The sequence below is a fragment of the Sorex araneus genome, chromosome 2, assembly GCF_027595985.1.
Source record: "Sorex araneus isolate mSorAra2 chromosome 2, mSorAra2.pri, whole genome shotgun sequence".
NCBI classification, from domain to species: domain Eukaryota; kingdom Metazoa; phylum Chordata; class Mammalia; order Eulipotyphla; family Soricidae; genus Sorex; species Sorex araneus.
Window position 1 is genome coordinate 27,374,433 of NC_073303.1, and position 24,781 is coordinate 27,399,213.

The following is a 24,781-nucleotide window of genomic DNA, read 5'->3' on the forward strand; positions in this document are numbered from 1 at the left end:
CTGCAGGAGATGGGGCGCCCCTCCCCCGCCAGCCCCGCCCCCCCACCCGCCCCCAGGTAACCATCAGGCCGCCCCTGGAGTTGGCTTCTTCTGCACAGGCGGCGGCCGGGCGGCTGATCCCTGCAGTGATTTATTGGGGGAGCCAACGGTTTCTTGGCCAGTGATTTCTTAGACTCAGGCTGGAATGAGGAAATTGCTCTTTTGCAGGAAAGTCACCTTAGCGTGGCACAGGTGAGCCGGGTCTGTCTCCTTCCCTCACAGAGAAGAATTTCAGGGAATAGTGATGCAGGGCGGATTTTGTTGAATAAAATTGACTTTTTAAAACGCGAGCGGAGCTGGGGTTTTTGGTGGTGGAACATGTGCACTGGTGAAGGGATGGGTGTTTGAGCTGATGGGTGTATGACTGAGACTCGATCCTAAAAGCCCTGTAACTGTTCTCACGGTGACTCAATTAAAAAATAAATTAAATAATTAAAAAAATAAAACACGAGTGGAGAGAAAGAGAGGAAATGTATGCTCAAGAGAGAGTACAGGCATGTGGGCTTGGAAGAGCGAGCCCCGAGGGCTTTGAGGAAGAGGGTTTTTGGTTTTATTTGTTTACTTTTTTGGTTTCTTTTTCTGCATAATGCTGGGTCTCATTCCCCTGATCCTGAAAGAGCCTCCAATGTGGCATCCTTGGGAAGGACGAGTAGAGAGAGGCTTCTAAAGTCTCAGGGCTAGTACGAATGGAGACGTTACTGAGACTGCTCGAGAAATTCGACCATCAACGGGATGATTATGATGATGATGATGATAATTTTCTGCATATCTCAGGAGTTACTCCTGACTCTGCACTCACGAATCACTCCTGGTAGGATCAGGGGACCACATGGGATGCCAAAAACCAAACCGTGTGCAAGGCAAACACCCAATCCTCTGGGCTATTGCTCTAACCTCTCTACACGCTCTCCGCCTACATCAGACATAATCCAGGCACTAGCCCAGGAAAGCCTTGCACTGCTGGTGGTCTCCTCATGAGCTCATCGTGACCCCTAGGGTCTTCTGTAGTTTCTCGTATTTTTTTAGGGGACCACGTTCTCTGGTTGGGGCTCAGATTCCTGAGTCTGGATGGTGCCTCTGTTTCTTCATCTTCAGCTCAGGATTTGCACATCCAGGCGATGTGGCTTTCAGGCCTTGGGCTACTTCAGGGCTGGGTACTCTGCTTACATTTCATTATTCCCCAAAAGTACTTTCCAGGGCTCCCCTACCCCAGAATACCCAGGAAGTTTTTTTTTCTTTTTTTTTTTTTTTTTTTGCTTTTTGGGTCACACCCAGCGATGCACAGGGGTCACTCCTGTCTCATGCACTCAGGAATCACCCCTGGCGGTGCTCAGGGGACCATATGGGATGCTGGGATTCGAACCCGGGTCGGCCGCGTGCAAGGCAAACGCCCTACCCGCTGTGCTATCACTCCAGCCCCTCTTTTTTTTTTAATAAGAGTACTGTTATCTGCTCAGCCATTGATTAAGCTGATTGAATTGGGCATGAACTCCACTTACTTTTTTTTTTTAATTGTATCACCATGAGATTCGTGTTTGCGATTCAGCCATACAATGATGGAACGCCCATCCCTCCACCAGTGCACATTTTCCACAACCCCCATCCCAGTCCTCACCCTGCCTCTAGGGCAGACAATTTCCCCAATATTCTCTCTCTAATTTGGGGCATTATGTTTTGCTCGAATTTTCCCACCACTATTCAAGCCTACCTGCTAGGGGCAGACACTAGATAATTTATTTTCCGTTGCTCATTTTAAGTATCATGAGAGCTCACACGGCCGCAACTGTAAATGTAAATTTCTAGATTATAAGTGATTTGGTTCCAGAGACATCTCTGTATGACACTAATCCAATTTGGAATTCAGTTGGGCGTCTCTGGGCCAGGGCTGTTGGTGCACTAAGATGGTGCCCGGAGGCAAACTGTGGGTGTGACACAGTCTTCTGGGTGGGCGGGGACCCAGGGAGGGACAGCCCTGGTCCTCTGCCACCATGAGGCCTGGAGACTCAATCCTGGAACCTGCATACCTGGGCCTTGCTTGTGGAAGCTCTTGGTCACCGGGATTCCGTCTGGAGTAGGCGGGGAGACTGTACCTGCTCCATCTGGGGTGCCCAGTGAAACTGGCCCAGTAGGGGGCCCGGAGAGATCTCTGGTGCTGTGGTGTCTTGCAGGACTCGCTGCTGTGTCTCTGGGCTACTCCTGTTGGGGTACTAAGATGGCGCCCGGAGGCAAATTGTGGGCATGACAGCCAGTCGGGCAGGGACACCCGGGCAGTTTTCAGGCCAAGACATGGAGTTTACTCTAGGCCTTAGGGAACAGTTTTGATTTATTTTTATTTTTTTATTTATTTTAGATAGGGGCCATTCCCAGCAACAGTTGGCCTCGTCGGTGTGGGCCTTGGGGGCCTGCTCGGGGGCTGTCAGGACTCCAGCTGGCTGTGCCGCGGGCCCATGCGGTGCTGGGGATCAAACTCAAACTCACATGCCATGAGCTATCTCCCTGGCCCAACACTTTCAAATCTCTCCATTCACGTGGGCTCGGGGACCACGCCCGCCGGGCTCCGGGGCTGTCCTCCATGATGCGCTCGGAGACCATGTGGCACCAGGGCTCAAGCCACAGTCAGCCACATGCAAAGCAAGCGCCTTAACGCTGACACTCTGTGGTCCTACTTTATTATGTTTGTTCATGTGTGTGTGTGTGTGTGTGTGTGTGTGTGTTGGGGGGGTTGGGTCACATCCAGCAGTGCTCAGGGTTTTCTCCTGGCTCTGTGCTCAGGGATCATTTCTGGCAGGTTTGAGGGACAGGCTTGGGTGTACTGCACACAAGGAAAGCACCCAACCCTGTACCAGCTCTCCAGTGCCGGGGGTGCCTCACCTGGCGCTGCTCAGATCTACTCCTGGCTCAGTGCTCATGGCTAGTCACTCAAACCCTGGTCTCCTGCCTGCAAAGCCTGTGCTCCAGCCTTTTGAACTACCCCCAGGCCCTTCGTAGCTCTGATGGTGCTTGAACAATATCCCACACTCAGGAGCATAAAAACACCCGTAACCCAGCAGCCGCGGAAGAGAGCAACAGCCACAGACCGTGGCAGCCCCAGAAGGTGACGCCCAGGAGATCAGCTTGCAGGCAAGTCATGGCGGCCCCTCGGTGTGGGCTGGGCCTCAGAGGGGGTTGAGATGAGCTGAGGGGCTTCCTGAGCACCCCTGGGGTGCATTCCGAGCCACCCACTCGCGTTTACAATTCCCACCCCGTGCTTCGCTGACCACTGACCGGTGGGTTTGGGAACTGAGCTCTGAGTCCCCTTCTGGTCTTTGTTCCGGGCATTTCGGGGCTGGAGCAAGAGACCCCGGATTGGTCTGTGCCCAGTCGCCTGAACCCCGCCAGGAATCACCCCTGAGCACAGAGCCAGTAAGTCCTGAGCACTGCTGGGTGAGTATCTCCCCCAGACAGACTGTTTCACATGGATGTGGGGTCCCCCCGTTGGCTTCAGAAGCGGGGTGCGGTGGCCTGGCTCCTGAGCTCACACGGCACCGTATCCCTGTCCTCCCAGTGCTGACGGCGAGCCTGTGGCACCCAGCGGTCCTGCCTGCACGCGATGTTCTAAGGCGTCTCTGTTCTGGCAGCCTAACGGAGGAGCTTCACTGGGCCCCGACACCCTCCCTCTTTTAGGGGGCAGTGCCAAGGACTCGAAGCAAGTGCTCACCAGCCCTGTGCCACATCCCCGGCCCCACATTTCCCCTCTTTTTACACGTAGAGAATTTATTTGATTTGTTGACTCCTAAGGTTTATTTTTGGAAAAAAATTTTGTTTGTTTTTGGACACGCCCGGCTGTCCTCAGGGAACTCTCCTGGTGGCGCTGGGGGACACAGGGGGAGTTAGGGACCAAGCCCAGCTGCCAGCTGCACCCAGGGACGCGCCTCACCTGCTGGGCCGTCTCTCTGGTCCTGAAAGATCATTTCTTTTTTCCTTTTTCCTTTTTGGGTCATGTGGGTGATGCTCAGGGGTGACTCCTGGACCTGCACTCAGGAATTTCCTCCTGGTGGTGCTCTGGGGACCATAAGGGTTTCCTAGGATCCAGCCCGGGTCAGGTTCGTGCAAGGCCTTACCCACTAGACTATCTCTCCAGAGCACCCCGCCCCTCCCCGCCCCAGAAAAAATTGTTTCTAAGAAGTTAGCGCATTCGGGGCCCGGGAGAGCACTGCAGGACTGAAGCACTAGCTCTCACGAGGGGGAGCACTGCTGGGTGTGACCCCCAAACAAGAGAAGAGACAACGGTCGTTTCTGCCTTTTCTGATAAAAGGATTATTGCTCATCGTGGCGCTTCTGGAAATGACACAACATCCAGACACATTAATAAGATTATAAAATAAAGCAAATAAATCCCATCTGCGTTCTCCCTGAGACATAACCGCATGCTTTGTAAGCATTCTGCCAGGTTTTTAGGTTTCTTTTTTTCTGACTATATATTTTTAAACACAGCTGGGATCATTTGATACCTGAATTTCATATATATATCTACATACGTATATATACATACATATATATATATATATACCTGTTTTATAACCTGATTTTTAAAATAGCCTTTATTGTGAACATTTTGTCATGGCAATTTCTACTCTTACATCATGTTTTTTAATGGCTGCTCAGTCTTATGCATATGCACCGGAATGAATTTTGTTCTTACCCGATTCCCTATTGTTGGACATTTATGTAACTCCCAAGCTGTTGTAGCTAACCAGCACGCACATTTACAATGAGGAATCTATCTGGCAAGCGAACAAGACTATTTCTGCGAGCTGGTCACACATCCTGCCCCTAGCAGAAAGGAGGGGACGGGCCAGAGGGATCGGACGGGGGGTGTGGTGCTTGCCTGGCACATGGCCGGCCCTGGTTCAATCCTGGGCTCCATCTGTGGGCCCCTGAACACGACCAGGAAGGAGCCCTGAGCACAGAGCCAGGAGTAAGCCCTGAGCATTTTCAGGTGTAACCCTCACGCCCCCCCAAAAAAGGACTGAGGACATGGCTGAGAGGTAAGCAAGAGACCTGGGTTCCGTCCCTGACACTGAAAAAAAAAAAGTGTGTAGGAAATTAAACTCTATCATAGAATTAAAAATAGGATGATTGTCCTTAACAACCACCAGCAAGCAAGCTCGCTAATAACCTATTGCTACGTGTTTGGAAATTTGCAGCCGGATTGTCTGCATTGCAGCTTGTCGCTGGGAAGAGACTCAGTTCTCAGGTGGGGAACTGTCTCCGCATCGGTGCCCAACACCACCCCACCCCCAGCCCGGTGGACCGGCCCCCGGACCCCTGTCCTTGGGTGTACAGAACACCTCTCCATCCGCTCCCACATCTCAATTCTCTGTGAGGAGAGAATCTCCATCCTTCTAGCACCCAAGTTTAATCAATGAAGTGTATATAACCAGCTTCGTGTACATGATTGTTTTTGTTATCGCTGGTGTTGGGGTGAGGCTGTCATGCTTGATGGTACTCAGGGGTGACCCCTGGCAGTGCTGGAGGGACCATATGTGATGTCAGCCGGGGTTGGCTGCAGGCCAGGTGAGCACGCTTTCTCCTGCGCTGTCCCCTGGCCTTGACACCACTAGCTGACAGGAAAACTTTTCAGAATCCTTTTCTCTTAGAGACATTTATGAGATGCTTTAACATGCGTGTGTGTGTGTGTGTGTGTGTGTGTGTGTGTGTGTGTGTGTATTGCTGTTGTTGGTTTTTTTTTGTTTTTTTTTTTTGGTTTTGTTTTTTTTGCTTTTTGGGTACACCCGGCAATGCACAGGGGTTACTCCTGGCTCTGCACTCAGGAATTACCCCTGGCAGTGCTCAGGGGACCATATCGGATGCTGGGAATCGAACCCGGGTCGGCCGTGTGCAAGGCAAAGGCCCTACCCGCTGTGCTATCACTCCAGTCCCTGTTGTTGTTTTTGTTTTAGGGGACCCACACCTGGAAGTGCTCAGGGGCTACTCCTGCCTTGGAGTCAAGGGGTCAGTGCCTGCGGTGCTCGAGGGTGACTATAAGGTGCCAGGCAGCCCAGGGGTCTCTTGCATGTAAATAACATGCTTAGGCTCCAGGATACCTCTCCAGCCCTCATTTGTCTTTATGAAGACGTTTCTTCACTATTTGTTGTCTTCCAAAATTCATTTGTTTGTCCATCTCTTTTGTTTGGGGGGTCAACATCCGGCAGTGCTCAGGGCTTACTCCCGGCTCGGTGCTCAGGGTCGGCTCCTGGCAGTGCTCAGAGGGCCATGTGCTACCAGGGATCAGACCTGCGTCTCCCACTCCCAGGGCATTCGTTCCAGCCCCTGCACTAACCCCCGCCCACCGATTTAGTGTGAGTTTTGCCTGTTTGGATTGTTGTGGAGACAATTTTAAACTTGGCTCGATTCGAAAGACAGCTTAAATCGTGATTTTAAGAAATGTTTTTTTTTTTCCTTTGGTGTAAGGTGTGGTGTGTAGAGCAAGGACAGAGAGGAAAGCAGGCCGTACAAGCAGGGCTCTGCTCACGGCTGCTTCAACTGTTTGGGGGTGACCACATGTGCCCCTCACACACAGAACCAGAGAAAATTATGCTGAGTTGGATCACTATGTACCAGTTCGATAAATGTTACTGGTAGACTCAGTTCTGGTACTAAAAACATGGGATTTCAAAGGAGGGAACATTTTCTTGTTGTTTATTTTTCGATCACACCTGGCAGTGCTCTGGGTACTATTCCTGGCTCTGTGCTTGGGGCGGGGTGGGGGTGGAGGGGAGCAACATGCAATGCCAGGCCTGGAACCCAGATTTCTCACATGCAAAGCATGCATGCAGACTTTTGAGTCATTTCCTTGCCATTCAGAGAATAGAATTTAATTGAACATGGCCCATGTTTATGATATGAAACCTACGTGTGTGTGTGTGTGTGTGTGTGTGTGTGTGTGTGTGTGAGGGGGGTGGGGGAGCTATGTGGTTGAGTTTTAGTGGTTCTGGAGATCAAATTCAGGACATGTAAGGCAAGTGCTGTCTGGCTGAGCCACATCCCCAACCATTGAAGACTGTTGTTTTCTTTTACTTCAGGGTTGGGTTTGGGCCACACTCAACAGTACTCAGGGGTTACTCCTGCCTCAGTGCTCAGGGGAGTCACTGCTGTCTTGCTAGATTGTCAGGAAACACAGATTACATTTTGTTAGTGGACATGCTCCGGACCGTTGAGCTAGCTACCTGGACGACTGCACTATCGTCCCGTTGTTCATCGATTTGCTCGAGTGGGCACCAGTAACGTCTCCGTTGCCAGACTTGTAACTGGTTTTTTTTTTTTTTTTTTTTTTTGCTTTTTTGGGTCACACCCAGCGATGATCAGGGGTTACTCCTGGCTTTGCACTCAGGAATTACTCCTGGCGGTGCTTGGGGGACCATATGGGATGCCGGGGATCGAACCCGGGTCGGCCTCGTGCAAGGCAAACGCCCTACCCGCTGTGCTATCGCTCCGGCCCAGACTTGTAACTGTTTTTGGCATATCGAATACGCCACGGTAGCTTGCCAGACTCTGCCATGTGGACGGGATACTCTCAGTAGCTTGCTGGTCTCTCGAAGAGGGATGGAGGAAACGAACCCGGGTTGGCCGAGTGCAAGGCAAACGCCCTACCTGCTGCACTATTGCTCCAGTCCAGCTAGTCCGTAGCTATCTGGATCTAATTAAAAAAATTTTTTTTTCAATGTAGGGCCACACCCAGCAGTGCTCGGGGCTTACTCCTGGCTCAGTGCTCAGGGATCACTCCTGGCAGGTCTCGAGAGGGACCACCTGCAGTGCCAGGAATTGAACCTGGGCTGGTCGTGTGCAAGGCAAACAGCTGCTCGCTGTAGATCACTCCAGCCCCACAGACGATCCTTTCATACCCCTCCCGTGTTGAGGTTTAGGATTCAGCCGCCTGGACCCCTCCTGGCGGTGTGAGGCATAATGACCCCGTGAACGGCGACTGCCGTGCTGTCCCCAGCTGAGTTCCATGAACCCGGGTGCCCATACGCAATTGTCCCCTTAGCCACAGTTACCCTTTCTGAGGGCTCAGTAACCACATGTGGAAAATACTAGGGGAGAGAGAGACAGAGAGAGAGAGACCGAGAGAGACAGAGAGACAGAGAGAGACAGAGAGAGACAGAGAGACAGAGAGAGACAGAGGCAGAGAGAGACAGAGACAGAGAGAGACAGAGACAGAGAGAGACAGAGACAGAGATACAGAGAGAGACAGAGAGAGACAGAGAGACAGAGAGAGAGACAGAGAGACAGAGAGAGACAGAGACAGAGAGAGACAGAGAGACAGAGAGACAGAGACAGAGAGAGACAGAGAAACAGAGAGAGACAGAGAGAGACAGAGAAACAGAGAGAGACAGAGAGACAGAGACAGAGAGAGCATATTCACCTAACTTACAGCATAGTGTTTTAATTCTTCCATTTTCTCACTGATTGTTTTTTTTGGGTGTCGGGGGCCACACCCTGCAGTATTTGGGGTAACTCCAGGCCCTATGCTCAGGGGACACAGCCGTGATCATGTGCTGCTGGGGGTTGAACCCAAGCCCCCCACCTGTAAAGCACATGTTCCAGGGCATGCGCTGAACCCAGAGCTCCACATGCAAAACATTTCCTCCTGGGCCCGAGCGATAGCACAGCAGGGTGGGCGTTTCCCTTGCACACAGCTGACCCGGGTTCGATCCCCGGCATCTCATATGGTCCCCTGAGCACCACCAGGAGTAATTCCTGAGTGCAGAGCCAGGAGTAAGCCCTGGGCATTGCTGGGTGTGACCCAAAAAGCAAAACAAAAATTAAAAAAAAACACCCAAGTTCTCCAGTCTTTCATGACCCCCATGCCCCCTGCTTGATTCTTTTTATGCAATTGCATCATTTGTCATTTTGGGAGGAGAGGCACACACAGAAGTGCTCAGGGTTTACCCCTCCCGGCCCTGTGCTCCGGGATCACTCCTGGGGGGATTCAGGGACCATGGAGCCCAGGTGGGCGCCAGAAGGCAAGTGCGGGGGGGGGGGGGGGGGAGCCGCCTTCCTTCCCCTCCGCTCACGGTCCTCCGTCTCAGCCCCACCAACCACACCGTTTGGAAATAGTGAATTTTATTTCCTTATTTCTAGATTTTCTTTTTCCTCATAGCGTTGTCTACCAGGATCTCTAAAACTATGTTGATAATTGCTCTGGTAGAGCCTGTAGTTTTCTTGTTTCTGCTATAAAGAGAATAAGTCAAAAAAATTTAATTTATTTTTTTTTTCAATTTTCTTTTATTTAGGGACTGGAGTGATAGTGGGTAGGGCATTTGCCTTGCATGTAGCCGACCGGGTTCGATTCCTCCGTCCCTCTCGGAGGGCCCAGCAAGCTACTGGGAGTATCCCGTCTGCACGGCAGTGCCTGGCAAGCTCCCCGTGACATATTGAATATGCCAAAAACAGTAACAACAAGTCTCACAATGGAGACATTACTGGTGCCCGCTCGAGCAAATCGATGAACAATGAGATGACAGTGCTACAGTGTTATAGTGCTTTTATTTAGTTGCTGTAAGATTACAGTATTTTGGGGCTGGAGCGATAGCACAACGGGTAGGGCATTTGCTTGCACGCGACTGACCCGGGTTTGATTCCCAGCATCCCATATGGTCCCCTGAGCACCACCAGAAGTGATTCCTGAGTAGTCCTTGTGCATTGCCGGGTGTGACCCCAAAAGCAAAAAAAAAAAAAAAAGATTACAACGTTATTCATGACTGGGTTTCATCATATAACGTTTCAAGAGATCCCTTCACTGGAGTCCACATCGCTCCACCAGTAACCCCCTCCTCCCAATTTGTCTCCCTCACATGGGGCACTTTAAAAAAATTCATAAGCTTTTACATTATGTTGGAATTTTTTTTTTTTAATTTGGGGCTACATCTGGCAGTGCGCAGAGGTTACTTCTGGAATTACTCCTGGCAGCGCTCAGAGGACCATATGCAGTGCCAGGGATCAAACCCGGGTTATCTGGGTGCAAGGCAAATGCCCCACCCACTGTATTATGGATATAACCCCCTGGTAAAGGTTTTAAACGGTTGGGGCCAGAGCGATAGTACAGCAGGTAGGGCATCTGCCTTGCAAGTGCTGACCTGAGTTTGATCCCCGGCATCCCATAAATCCCCTGAGCACCGCTAGGAGTGATTCCTGAGTGCAGATCCAGGAGTAACCCCTGAGCATCGCTGGGTGTGACCCAAAAACAATAACAAAAAGTTTTAAAGGGTTAATATTTTGAGATACAATCTTTACCAGTTAAACAAAGTTTCTTTTACTCATAGCCGGCTAAGTTTCTTTATATGTAAAGTTTCTTTATATGATAACTCTTGGGGAAGCATTTAATTATTTATTTATTTTTTATTTTTAATTTTATTGAATCACCATGTGGAAAGTTACAAAGTTCTCAGGCTTATGTGTCAGTTATACAATGCTCAAACACCCGTCCTTTCACCAGTGCCCATATTCCACCACCAAAAAACCCCAGTATACCTCCCACCCCCCACACCCCCACCCCCGCCTGCATAACTGAAAAATTTCACTTCATTTTCTCTTTACCTTGATTACATTCCATATTTCAACACAAAACTCACTATTGTTGTTGGAGTTTCAACACACAACTCACTATTGTTGTTGGAGTTTTACCCCCCCAAAATACAGCCCTACTGACAAGGAAGCATTTGATAATTAGTTTTTGGGGAAGCATTTCTAAAAATACAGTAGGACGTTGTTTATTCAGTATGTTTGGAACCTGACCATTGCAAATTAAGATTCCTTTCAGCTTCAGGGTTGACGAGATTCAGCCAGCACAGCACTTAAAGTGCGACCCCGCCTGGGTCTGATCGCAGGTACAGCCCCCTGAATCCCACCAGGAGTGATGCCTGAGCACAGAGCTAAGTCAGGGGTGGCCCAAAAGCAAGCCAACAAAGAATTTTCTTTGTTTTCCCAGGTTTATTATTTATTATTATTCCAAAAGAGTCTAGTGTGGGCCAGAGAGACTACAGCAGTAGGATGCTTGCATTGCACGTGTTTGACCCAGGTTTGATCTCCGGCATCCCATGCGGCTTCCGGAGTGATCCCTGAGTGCAGAGCCAGAAGCACCTGAGCACTGCTTGGCGTGCCATTCTCCCCCTCCCCCCCAAAGAAAAAAATCAGTGCAATTTTTTTTTCTTTTTGGGTCACACCTGGCAATCACAGGGGTTACTCCTGGCTTTGCACTCAGGAATTACTCCTGGCGATGCTCAGGGGACCATATGGGATGCTGGGAATCAAACCCGGTCGGCCACGTGCAAGGCAAACACCCTACCCCCTGTGCTATTTTTTTTTCTTTTTTGGTCACACCTGGCTATGCACAGGGGTTACTCCTGGTTCTACACTCAGGAATTACTCCTGGTGGTGCTCAGGGGACCATATGGGATGCTGGGATTCGAACCCGGGTTGGTCGCGTGCAAGGCAAACGCCCTACCTGCTGTGCTATCGCTCCAGCCCCCCACTCCCCGCACTGTGCTATTGCTCAGTATTTTTTTACTTATAAGGGATGGCTTGTAATGTAATGTAGGTGGGGGCAGGGAAAGGCCCTTGGCAGGGAAACTTAGGTCCACAAAGCTTCTGGGAAGGGAAATTCTAAGACTGATCCACCTTGTGGATACGGAAAACACTCTGTGTTTCCTCTGTCCAGCCTGAGGAGACTGGACCCTCCCCATGAAGTTCCTCTCCTCAAAAATCCTTGGACCTCTCCCTTAATCCGATTCACTTTAGTGATTCAGTCGCAAGAAGACTCCAGAACATTCCAGGTCAAGACAACCTGCGAAGAGCCTATAAAAGCCAGCTTGAACAAAGGGAGGGCATGCATATGCTGCCCGAGACCATGTGGCCAATCACATGTGTCCCCGCATCTCCCCTCTGGAGATGTGGACTTTCATGCTTTCCTGTCTAATGCTGGGATGAGTGTAGGACTCTCTCCGCCCTTGGAGAAGCCTGTGTTCGCTCTTGAGTGCGTTACTCTCTCTCCCCCCCTAAGAAAAAAAACAAAAAACAAACAAACAAAAAAAAAACCCTCCAAATAAAATCTATTTACTTCACTGCTCTTCTACTCCTGAAATTCCTTTCTGCAAGTGAGACAAGAACCCAGTAACCCTGGGTCCCGGTGGCAGAGGCGGATTGAGAATAAGTGACCGTCTTCTCCCCAATTCATATGAGTCAGCTGTGGGGCCGACCGGCATCAGTGGGACATAAGGGAATGTAAGAAATAAACACATTTCAACAGCATAATATTCTGCAAACTCTCGGGATGTGTGGCATTGAACTGATGTTGGTGGACCCCACAGGTGGCTCACGTGAGTCGGGAGGAGAAAGACGGTCACCTTCCCCCGACCACCTCTGCCACCCGGGACCCAGGGTAACTTGGTTCTTGTCTTGCTCGCAGAAAAGAATTTCAGGAGTGGACAAGCAGTGAAGTAAAACAGATTTTATTTGAAGGGTTTTTTGAAGGGAAAGAGGGAGAGAAAGTGGGAGAGAGCGGAGAGTAAGAGAGAGTAACGCGCTCGAGAGAGAACACGGGCTTCTCCAAGGGCGGAGAGAGCCCTACACACACCCCAACATTAGACACGAAAGCATGAAAGTCCACATCTCAAGCGGGGAGATGCGGGCGACACGTGTGTTCAGGCACCACATGTACTTGGCCACACGGGCTCCGGCAGCATATTCGCACCCTTCCTTTGTTCAAGGCGTCTTTTATAGGCTTGTCTCAGGTTGTCTTGATCCAGAAGTTCTGGAGTCTTCTCGGGGCTGGATCACATTTTATTTTATTTTATTTTATTTTATTTATTTATTTATTTATTTATTTTTGCTTTTTGGGTCACACCTGGCGATACACAGGGGTCACTCCTGGCTCTGCACTCAGGAATTACCCCTGGCGGTGCTCAGGGGACCATATCAATTCCCATACCTGGGAATCGAACCCGGGTCGGGCCGCGTGCAAGGTAAACGCCTTACCCGCTGTGCTATCTCTCCAGCCCCTGGATCACATTTTAATCGGATTAAGACAGAGGTCCGAGGTCCAACCTCCTCAGGGTCTGCTGAAGGTCCTATCAGGTCTGTTCTCTGTATTCCCAGAGTGGATCAGTCTTGGGATTTTCCTCCCAGGAGTTCTGTTGACCTAAATTTCATTGCCGAGGGCCTTTCCCTGCCTCCATCAGAACATCTTGAGTAGCTGACATTTCTGTGTCGGGTGGGGGGGCGGGAATGGCCTGGGACCACCTACATTTAGGAAAGAGATTTACAACAAACGCCAACTATTTCCTAGGCCCAGAGCCTGTGTTCCTCTCAGGCCGTGTCTGAGTTCTCCTTTCCCAGGACAGGGTTGGTGTCGGGCTGTGACCCGCCCAGCCTGCGGGTTGCGCTGGGGCGTGGACACTCCCACCCGGCCTCCAGCCCTGAGGCCAGTCAGTGTGTGCGGCTGTTCCAGCCATGGCAGCCCCGGACAGGGCAGATCTCAGCAGGAGCAGAAACCACTGCAGCTGGCGCTGCCACGCGCCCGGCCAGGCTGGGGAAGGCCGTGAGGGCTGCCCTGCTCGCTCAGCCCCTGTTCAGGTGCTGCTGCCCCTGGGAGCGGCTGGCTGGGCCTTCGGAGCTCTAGGGAGTGCCGGTTCTTGTTTTGTGGCCACAGCTGGTCCTGAAGCAGCCGGCTGCAGCAGAGGCTGGGAGCCAAGGTACAAACGGGGCACCAGAGAGAGAGGACAGCCGGGAGGGCGTGTGCCTTGCAAGGGCAGACCCAGGTTCCATCCCCGGCATCCCATCCGGTCCCTGGGGCATTGATATAATGTGTATTTGCTGGTCGTGCATTTGGAAAACTCTTTTTCCAAAACTGGCCCTTTTCTACACGGTTCATTTTTGGTAGAACGGTTTCAAATGGCTTGTCCCTTAAGAAAAAATGTTTCAGGGCTGGAGTGATAGCACAACGGGTAGGGCGTTTGCCTTGCACGCGGCCGACCCGGGTTCGAATCCCAGCATCCCATATGGTCCCCTGAGAACCGCCAGGGGTAATTCCTGAGTGCATGAGCCAGGAATGACCCCTGTGCATTGCCGGGTGTGACCCAAAAAGCAAAAAAAAAAAAAATTTTCTGGCAAGGTTCTCCGTGAAACCAAACCAAGTGTGTATGTGAGTTTCAGGAGGGCTTCTCATTCGCCGCCAGCATCGTCTGATTTGGGATGCCAGTGACTTGGGAGGGGGTGGTGGCAGGGTAGCGGGGTTTGGGGCTAAGGGTCCGGCTCTTCTGCTTTTGACCTTGGATGAACCTTTCAGGTTCCATGTCTGAGGTCATTTAAGTCCAGATACCTAAGATCCTGTAACTCTTATCATGATTTTGGAATCAGAACAAAATTTCAAGACCCTTCCTTGAGTTGGGGAGAAAATTCCAAGGGCTCAAAGCCAAGGTCTATGGGAGCCCTCATGCTCCCTGGGGCATTGCTGGGAGTGGTTCCTGAGCACTGGGACTGGAGTAGCTCCTGAGCATTACTGGGTATGACCTCCAAACAAAATCCTGATGTCTTTGTGGAAGGTGTTTTTGATATGCTCAATCATCTGTCAGGCGCACAGGAGTGATGTAGGCAGGTAGACAGGGAAAGGCCCTCAGCAATGAAACTTAGGTCAAGGAAACTTCTGGAAGGAAAATTCTAAGGCTGATCCACCCTGTGGATACAGAAAACAGAGACCTAATAAGACCTTCAGCAGTGGACTCTGAGGAGATTGGACCTCTCCCCTAATCCGATTAATTTTAGTGATTCAGCCCCAAGAAGAAGACTCCAGAATATTCCAGATCAAGACAACCCAAGAAGAGCCTATAAAAGCCACCTTGATGGGGCTGAAGTGATAGCACAGTGGGTAGGGCATTTGCCTTGCACGCGGCCGACCAGGGTTCGATTCCCAGTATCCCGTGTGGTCCCCTGAGCACCGCCAGGAGTAATTCCTGAGTGCAGAGCGATCCCCGACACCCCATAGGGTCCTCCAAGACTTCCAGGAGTGATCCCTGAGTGCAGAGTCAGGAGTAAGCCCTGAGTGCTGCCGGGTGTGGCCCAAACACAGAAAATTAAAATATAATAAAGAGGTGGGAGCGGCCCAGGTGTCCACTGACCGGTGACTGGACAAGGGTGACACACATATACGTAGAATATTATGCAGCCTTAGAAGGAAAGAAACGTTCTGACATATTCAACAGGGGTAAATTTCAAGGACGTTATTAAGGAAATGAGACAGACAAGGACAGACACGCCTGGTTTCCCCCTTGAGGCACCTCGAGCCTTCAAAACCAGACACAGGGAGTCGAATGGGGCTGTCCAGGGCCGGGGCTGTCACTGTCACTGTCATCCCGTTGCTCATCGATTTGCTCGAGCGGGCACCAGTAGACTTGTTACTGTTTTTGGCATATCGAATACTCCACGGGGAGCTTGCCAGGCTCTGCCGTGCGGGCGAGATACTCTCGGTAGCTTGCCGGGCTCTCCGAGAGAGGCAGAGGAATCGAACCCGAATTGGCTGCGTGCAAGGCGAATGCCCTACCCGCTGCACTATCGCTCCAGCCCAAGAAAATTAAAAAGTAGGAAATGCTCAAAAGTGCTGAACAAATATAATTTTTTTTTAGGAAAATACACATAGATAGCCAATATCTTCAATATGTCTTTTTTTTTCTTTTTGTTTTGAGAAACAGGTGAGAGAGGTGGGGGTTTTGATTTGGGGACACACAGCAGGGCTTGGGCTACTCCTGGCTCTGTGCTCAGAGGCTCACTCAGCTGGGGCTCAAGCCCAGTGCTCCTGCATGCAAAGTGTGTGCCGTCTGTGACACTCGCCCTCCCACTAGGAGACATTGCGTTCAGTGGGGACAGAGTTTCAGTTTGAAAGTTCTGGCAGGGCCGGAGTAATGGTCCAGGGGGGATGTTGTTTGCCTTGTACATGGCCAACCTAGGTCTAATTCCCGGCATCCCATATGGTCCCCTGAGCACCACCAGGAGTAATTCCTGAGTGCAGAGCCAGGAGTAACCCCTGAGCATCACTGGGTGTGACCAAAAAAAAAATTTCCCACAAAATTCTGGCAATGGAAACGATGCATTAAAAAATTATTAAAATGGGTGACTGGAGTGATAGCACAGCGGGTAGGGCGTTTGCCTTGCACACAACCGACCCGAGTTCGATTCCCAGCATCCCATATGGTCCCCTGAGCACCTCAGAGTAATTCCTGAAATGGCCAGGCATAAAGTCACTAGGCAGGGCCTTGAGCCCCTATCATAGTCCCCCACTTCTGGTATCCAATGGAAGCAGCTGACACTCAGCGCCTTTGCCTGACTGTGGTCCAGTGAAAGTCCCTATGAGAAGTAGAAGGTTTAGTCTGTCTGTGGAGATTGTCTGTGGGGTCTGTCTGTGGGGTTTTTCTGTGGGGGCTATCTGTGGGGGTTGTCTGTGGGGGTTGTCTGTGGGGTCTGTCTGTGGGGATTGTCTGTGGGGTCTGTCTGTGGGGTCTGTCTGTGGGGGCTATCTGTGGGGATTGTCTGTGGGGGTTGTCTGTGGGGGCTGTCTGTGGGGGCTGTCTGTGGGGATTATCTGTGGGAATTGTCTGTGGGGTCTGTCTGTGGGGATTGTCTGTGGGGATTGTCTGTGAGGTCTGTCTGTGGGGATTGTCTGTGGGGTCTGTCTGTGGGGATTGTCTGTGGGGGTCTGTCTGTGGGGATTGTCTGTGGGGGCTGCCTCTGGGGTCTGTCTGTGGGGTCTGTCTGTGGGGTCTTTCTGTGGGGTCTGTGTGGGGATTGTCTGTGGGGATTGTCTGTGGGGTCTGTCTGTGGGGATTGTCTGTGGGGTCTTTCTGTGGGGATTGTCTATGGGGATTGTCTGTGGGGTCTGTCTGTGGGGTCTGTCTGTGGGGGTTTTCTGTGGGGTCTGTCTGTGGGGGCTGTCTGTGGAGATTGTCTGTGGGGATTGTCTGTGGGGTCTGTCTGTGGGGATTGTCTGTGGAGGCTGCCTGGTGGGGCTGCACTCAGGGCTCCTCTCGCGCTCACACTGTCCCTGCTGGTGAGGTGGTGGGCGCCACGGGCAGGCGGGCATCAACCGCATGGCCTGGGCTGAGACTGCGGCTGAACAGCAGTTGCGGCCTCAGGCAAGGGGCTGCCTGTGGAAGAGAAGGAGCCGGTGACCCGAACTGCCCAGGATGCCTCTTGGACCCTGGGGCCTGCAAGGTTTGCAGTCTGGGTTCCCTCAGGACCGGGAGCTAACTCCTATAACAAAATGAGTGTGGCCCCACACCCCAGTCCCACAAAACCCGCCTTCACGTCCTAAACCCACTTCTCAAGCTTCCAGGAGAAAGAGGAAGGCTTTGAACTCACGTCAGACCTGGCAAAAAGGCCAGCACAGTCACCATGAAAAGGCCCTCCCCAGGGACCAGAGTGACAGCACAGCGGGTAAGGCATTTGCCTTGCACGAGGCCTATCTGGGTTCAATCCCCAGCATCCCATATGGTCCCCCAAGCACTGCAGGAGTAGTTCCTGAGCACAGAGCCAGGAGTAACCCCTGAGCATCGCTGGCTGGAACCCAAAAGGCAAAAATGTAATATCAAATCCTGGCTGTCACGCCCATGACCTGCTCCAGGAGCCGTCTCGGTGCACCAACGGCCTTGGCCCAGAGACACAGCAGCGAGTCCGGGAAGACAGCAGCTCGCCAGAGACTTCTCCAGACCCCATCCCGAGCCAGATGCAACGTGGCACCTCAGGTGGAACAGCTGTGCCCTCTCTGCCCCCTACAGGTGAAACCCCGATGGCCATGAACTTCCAGAAGCAAAACCCAGGTTTGCAGAGATGGGCCATCCCGGCCTGTCTCCCCACCTGCTTGGGGTCCTGGCTGTCACACCACGATCTGCCCCCGGGCGCCATCTCTGAGCATCAACAGCCTTGATCCAGCTCCCTACAGAGATGTGTCTGGACTCCAACCATTTACAATTTTAGAATCCAGAAGCGTGTGGCCACAAAAGCGGCCGCATGACCTCTCATGATATTCATAACAAGCACTAGTGAATAAATGATCTAGCATCCGCCCCTGGCAGGCAGGTTGGAATGGTGTTGGGAAAATTCCAAGATAATGAACGTGGGAAGGTGTAATGGTGGTGGGATTGGTGCTGAAACATTGAATGGAATCAATTAATGTGAACAACCTTATGAAAATAAAATCTTTTTTTTTTTTGACAGTTAAATGAAGTTTATTCAATGTGTTTGGTTATCCCGGCACAATAAAAACTTTAAAAAATTCATTAACCTGTATCCAATAATTTGTGTCACATGAATAGAATCATACAAGAAAATAAAATCTTTTTAAAAAGCCCTCCCCAGGGGCTGGAGCGATAGCACAGCGGGTAGGGCATTTGCCTTGCATGCAGCCAACCTGGGTTCGATTCCCAGCATCCCATATGGTCCCCTGAGCACCGCCAGGAGTAATTCCTGAGTGCAGAGCCAGGAGTAACCCCTGTGCATCGCTGGGTGTGACCCAAAAACCAATAAATAAATAAATTAAAAAGCCCTCCCCAGTGGCTGCCTGCTCTTCACCCCCAAACCAGACTCAGAGGTGCTCTCAGGGATAACTCCTGGTGTGGTGCTCAGGGATCGCTCGTGGCACAGTGCTCAGGGCCACTCCTGGCGATGCTCAGTTCATCAAACCCAGGTTGGCCGTGAGCGAGGCAGATGCCTTGACCCTGGATCATCTCTCTGGTTCTTCTCTCCTCTCTTCTCTTCGTTGCTGGGGCACAGCAGGCTCGACGCTCAGGGGTCACTCCTGGCAGTGGTCAAGGGCCCAGGTCTCCTGCAAGCATGCGGTGCAGCCCCCCGAGCTCCCTCCGGCCTTGCAGGGGGTCCTTCATCAGGGCCGTGCAGAGCAGAATGCTTTGGGGGAGAGTGGGTTGGAGCCGGGCCGGCTTGCACAAAGCGGACTGCAGAGCGGCCTGGCCCAGGTCTGCCATAGGGCCGGAGCTTGGTGGCTCCTGTCCGCCCGGGAGGAAGAGGCCACCGCGGGAGGAGATAGCCCAGACTTGGCATGCACAGAGCTTTCCGGAAGGGCTTTCCCCCGTGTCTCTCGTCCCAGGGGCCCGAGCAAGAGGACAGTGGGTCAAGCACGAGCCTGGCGTGTGGCTGAGCCGGGTCTGATCTGGGGCTCCTCAGAGGGTCTTCCAAGCTCCCCCAGAGCACAGCACCAGAGTAAGCCCTGAGCTCTACCCCCGCCCCCCCACTCCGCAAAAAAAAAAAATAAAAATGAATGAATGAAATTAAATAAAAAATTATAAGCTCTGGGGTGCGACTCTCTGAAGGGGGGAACAGACTGGTAGAAAGAAGCCCGGTGGGGGCTGAAGCCACAGCACAGCGGGGAGGGCATTTGCCTTGCACGCGGCCGACCCGGGTTCGACTCCCAGCATCCTATATGGTCCCCCGAGCTCCACCAGGGGTAATTCCTTAGTGCAGAGCCAGGAGTAACCCCTGAGCATCGCCAGGTGTGACCCTCCCCCCCAAAAAATAAGCCTGGTGGGCCCAGAGCACGGAGTGTCCAGGAGCGGGAGGCTGAGGGGGGCGTTGTTCTGAGCTGTGACTCGATGAGGTCCTGCGGGACGAGGCCCCTGCCCTTGCAGGAGCTGTTTTGGGGGGCTCTCCTGGGGTCAGTGGGGGTGAGTATGACCCCCAATATCGGTCTGCCTCTCCCGCCCCTCTACTGTCGCCCCGAAGATTATGGTCTCCCCTTCCCTTCCCTGCAAGACCCTTCTTCCCAGACTGCCGTTACTTCCCAGGAACGGCACATAGGAGAGTTTCCCCGAGTGGCACCCCCTCCTCCATGGGTGCGCTGTTGCCCCGCCCCCCGCCCCCAGCACCGGGCACCAGAACCTCCCTCTGGGTTCCCTCAAGGCACCGTGAGTAAATGGACCCAGCAGGGAAAGGCTTTCTCTGCCCAAGAGAAGAACTGAGTTTTACAGCCAAACCATCCTGGCTATTCAAAGGGCCCCGACAGCAGGGCTGGGGCGGTGGGCCGGGGGCTGGGGGCCCCAGGGTACTCCTCCCCAGCTGCAAGCCAGGCAGCCTCCAGCAGTGGGTGGGGAGGACTGATGAGCCCGGGAAGCCCCCGAGAGGTGAGAGACAATCTCCATAAAATCCAGGATTGCTAGAAAGCCACGCGCTGATTTCTCCATAGCCGAAAATAGAAAGCAGGAAGTGAAATTAATAGCGCAGGGACGAGAAAGGAACCTCTCGCAGCCGCAGCTCGCCTTTCAAACCGGAGAAGGACCTCCCCTTCGAGCACATTACAGTGCAGGTGCTGAACTAAGCAATTTGCACTTATTATTCCATTTAAGTCTCAAACAACCCACTGAGAGCAGTGTTACGATGCTGTTTTGTCGGGAAGGCAAATCTCCGAGGGTGAGGAATTTCCCCAGTCACCCGGTCAAATGCGGTTGTAGTGTACGATTTCCTCGCTATGTCAGGAGCTTAGAAACGTTCTAAGGGCCCCCGGAAGAGATGGATTTCAGATCTTAACCAGCGGCACACACAGCGTAATGCCTGACTGGAAGGGAAATATAGACCACGGGGGCCCTCCCAGCCCGAGGGGCTCCCTGTAGCACGCTATTCTGCTCCTTCTATTTTATGTCCAAGGAAGTGCTGGTCACCACCTGCTAAATGCATTTCAGAACAGGTGGGGGGCAGGATCCCGGAGTTGTAGAAACGGCCTTGCTAGCTGTGCGCGGTGGAGGGGGGTGGATTGGACCCAGAAGAGGCACGGCCTGGCTCCCCAGAACTGCTGGGCAAAAGGGTGAGAAAAGCGGTGCCGGGAGACTGGAGTAATAGTACAGCAGCTAGGGTGCTTGCATTGCCCGTGGCCAACCCAGATTCTATCCCTGGCACCCCAAGAGTCCGCCAGGAATGACCCTTGAGCACAGAGCCAGGAGGAAGACCTGAGCACAGCCCTGGGGTCAGTGAGAGTGAATGTGACCACCCAATATAGGTCTGCCTAAAAACAGAAAAGAGAAACACATTGTCAGAGGATCTTCTTGAATTTCCTGAGAATCGCGTCCCAGCAGGGGACAGGGCTGACCTTGGAGATCCTCCAGCAAGGTCCGTGAACAGGAGCGCGCAGGCACTGGACTTGCATGCAGCTGGCCCTTGTTCCAATCCCCAGTGCAGCATATGGTCCCCTGGTACCCCCCGGGATCGCTCCTGACCCAGAGCGGAGAATAGTCCCCGAGCACCCCTGGGTGCGGCCACACCCCCAGCCAGGAGTCCTTGAGGGGCTCCTCGTGCACGAGGCGCACAGCAGAGCTGATGGAATCCTTTGGCTGCAGACCCCGAGCAGCCTTCCGGGAAAGCCTTTGACTAGTGTCCTAGCGCGCTGTCGCGGAAGCCGGCTCAGAGGGCCCGGGTGCGGAGGAGACCCTCGCCCCGCACGCCCCCCGCGGGGGGCAGGGATCACGGGCACGGCGTAGTGCGCCGTGTCTCCGCTAGAGGGCGCCCGGCGCAGGGCGGCCCCGAGGGGTCCACCGCGCCCGCGGGGCTGCAGGGACGTGGTCAGCGCTGCCCCGGCCCCCTGTCCTGGTAGGGGCCGGGCGTGGATGACGGCGTCCGTCATCCAAGTTGCAGGTGGCCCCCCACGCGAGACCCAGTGCTGCCCGCGGCGCCCGGCTCTCGCGCCCGAGGGGCTGGTGAGCTACTGGGGGTGGGCAGCGGGCGGTGGGCGGCCCTGCAGAGCCCCGGGCTTTGTCCGGCCCGGCTGTTCTGGACCCAGCAAGTCCCGAGGAGCGTGTCGGGGTCCGGGCCCCCGCCGATGGGCACGGGCGGGTGCGGGGAAGCTCCCTGCAGCCTGGACCGCGGAGGCGGAGTCCTTCCAGGACAGGCGCGCTGACCAGAGAGGGAAGGACGGCCAGCGGGCCTGCAAGGAACGGACACTGAGCAGGAGACGCCTGCTCGGCACGGGGCGCGGGACCCGCAGCAGCGGGCTCCTCTGGCTGCGCGGGCCAGGCGGACCCTCCAGCGCCCTCCGCTCTCCCACCAGGGCCAGGGGACAGGGCAGCAGGAGGGTGGTCCCCCTGCCTCCCCTCCCATGGCCGGGAGTGGCCCCGAAGAACAGAACTAAACAAACGAACCGCCCGGTGGGGCTCGGGAATGCGGCTGGAGCCCAGGGCTGTTCTCATCCAGCCCCACCCCCGCCCCGGGCAAGGGGTGGGCCTCTCTCACCCCCAGCCCCAGGTGAGGGGTGCCAGGAGACACCCCCAGCCCCTCTGCCCGTAGCTAAGCTCAGCAGGACCAGCTGTGTACTGGGAGTGAGCGAGAGTTTGGTTCTCTTGGTGGACAGGGCTGAGCTTCATGATTACGACACTTTGTGTTGTTGTTTTGGTTTGGGGACACACTTTGCAGTGCTCGGGACTCACTGCTGGCTTTATGCTCAGGGGTCACTCCTGTTACTGTGCTCGGGGCTCACTCCCAGCTCTGTGCTCCGGGGTCACTCCTGATTCTGTGCTCAGGGATCACTTCTGACTGTGTTCAGGGCTCGCTCCCGGCTCTGTGCTCAGGACCGCTCCAGGTGGGGCTCGGGGCAGCCGTATTGCAGCATGGAAGAGCGCCCCTCTCCTTGTGCCCATCCGAGTGCTTCCCCAGAGAGTTCTCGGGTGACCAGGTGACTGGGGGGAGCAGCGCAGTAATAGACGTGCAGATCTGCGTGTGTGCTTGTCTGAGTCTATAGCTGTGCTGTACATATTGCTATTCATAGGAGTCCAACATGTGTATACACTTGAGCCTAGCTATCTAGTTTGGATTTGGGGTCATTCCCAGTAGTGCTTGGGGTGTCTGGGATTGAACATGGGCCTTTTGCATGCAACACCTCTTCATTCACCCTTTCAGCCATGTCCTTGGCCCTTTTATTATTTTTTAATTTTTTTTTTCTTTTTGGGTTACACCTGGCGATGCACAGGGGTTGTTACTCCTGGCTTTGCACTCAGGAATTACTCCTGGCGGCGCTCAGGGGACCATATGGGATGCTGGGAATCGAACCCGGGTTGGCCGAGTGCAAGGCAAACGCCCTACCTGCTGTGCCATCACTCCAGCCCCTAGTTTTTAATTTTTTTTTTTGAGGGCAGGGAAACACCCGACTCCGTGCTTACTCCTGGTTCTGCACACAGGGATCACTCCTCGTAAGGGCTCGGGGGACCACAAGAGGTGCCCCAGGGACCAAACCTGGGTTGAGGGGTTCAGAGGGATAGTACAGTGGGGGAGGCCGTAGGAAACATTGTAAGAATGGCCCGAATGTGACAAAGACACCAAGTGAGCGGATGCTGCTGGGAACAGCCCCCTGCCCCCCTTGACCTCACCCCCTCCCTGCCGGCACCCCATGTTCCAGGCAAGCTTGACTCAACTTTCACTTTGTAAACGTACGGTGTCTGCAAAGTGTCCCAAGGCAGCACAGGAAGATGAGGCCGGCCTTGCAGCAGAGCGCTGGCTGTAGGATGGATGGCCACCAACAAGCTTGATTGTTTCCTGTTTTTCTTTTTCTTTTTTTTTTTACTGTAAAATTGTTTATGTTGAGGCCCCATTTGCAAACTCCTTATTAAGGGATTAAATTTACGCCAGTCGGTTCCCTTGTATTTGGAATGTTTAACTCATACATTTTTATTAGATGCTGAGAGCTCAAGGGGTTTCTCATAAGTAAGCTGCTTGTTAATTGCCTTTTTTGTACGTAAACAAAATCCCAAATTGGAAAAAATGAGAGAAAATGAAGAAATAAAATTCCTCTACTTAAAATGAACGTCTTTGGTAGCTTTATGCATTTCCCCCCCATGAATTATTTAAAAAAATTTTTTTTAATGATCTCGGAGGATAACTGACCTGAATCTCAGTGGAAACCAGGAAAAACAGGTCCGTCATCCAATGATGGTGGCCTTCTCCTCTCTCCTCTGCTCGTTCTGAGGAACAGCCCGGGGTGGTCTGCAGGGACGGGACGGGGATCCAGGCCGGGTTTTGAGCTGCGGCTTCTCCATCAGCTTTCAATCAGTCGGCCCGGTCCGGCTCTGCTCTGTGAACCGGGAGTCACGCGTCAGCCCGTGTGAAGGTCAGAGTGGATCTGCAGTCTCAGACACCGGGCTGCGTCTGAATCCCGAGTGCGATTTTGTATGGGAGAGGGAGCCCTGGGGTGCTCACGAGGGACGTGTGGCCCGGCACCCCCGGACCTCTGAGCTCTCTCTCGAGCACCCCCATGTGCTCTTCTTGCCTCTGTTGCACGGTTTAAGCCCCTGGGGTCTTGGCTTTGCCTTGATATGTAGCATGATCAATATGATGTAAGCAGGTAGACAGGGAAAGACCCTCGGCAATAAAATTAGGTCAATAAAGCCATAATGCCCATGGGGCTGGAGGGATAGCACAGCGGGGAGGGCGTTTGCCTTGCACGCAGCCAACCCGGGTTCAATTCCCAGCATCCCATATGGTCCCCTGAGCACTGCCAGGGGTGATTCCTGAGTGCAGAGCCAGGAGTAATCCCTGTGCATCACCAGGTGTGACCCAAAAAGAAAAAAGAAACATAAAACATAATGCCCCAAAGTAGAGAGTATGGGGAATAGTATCTGCCATGGAGGCAGGGGCAGGGTGGGAAAGCGGGGTACACTGGGGATACTGGTGGTGGGGAATGTGCACTATTGGAGGGATGGGTGTTTGACCATTGTGTGATTGCAATTCAAAC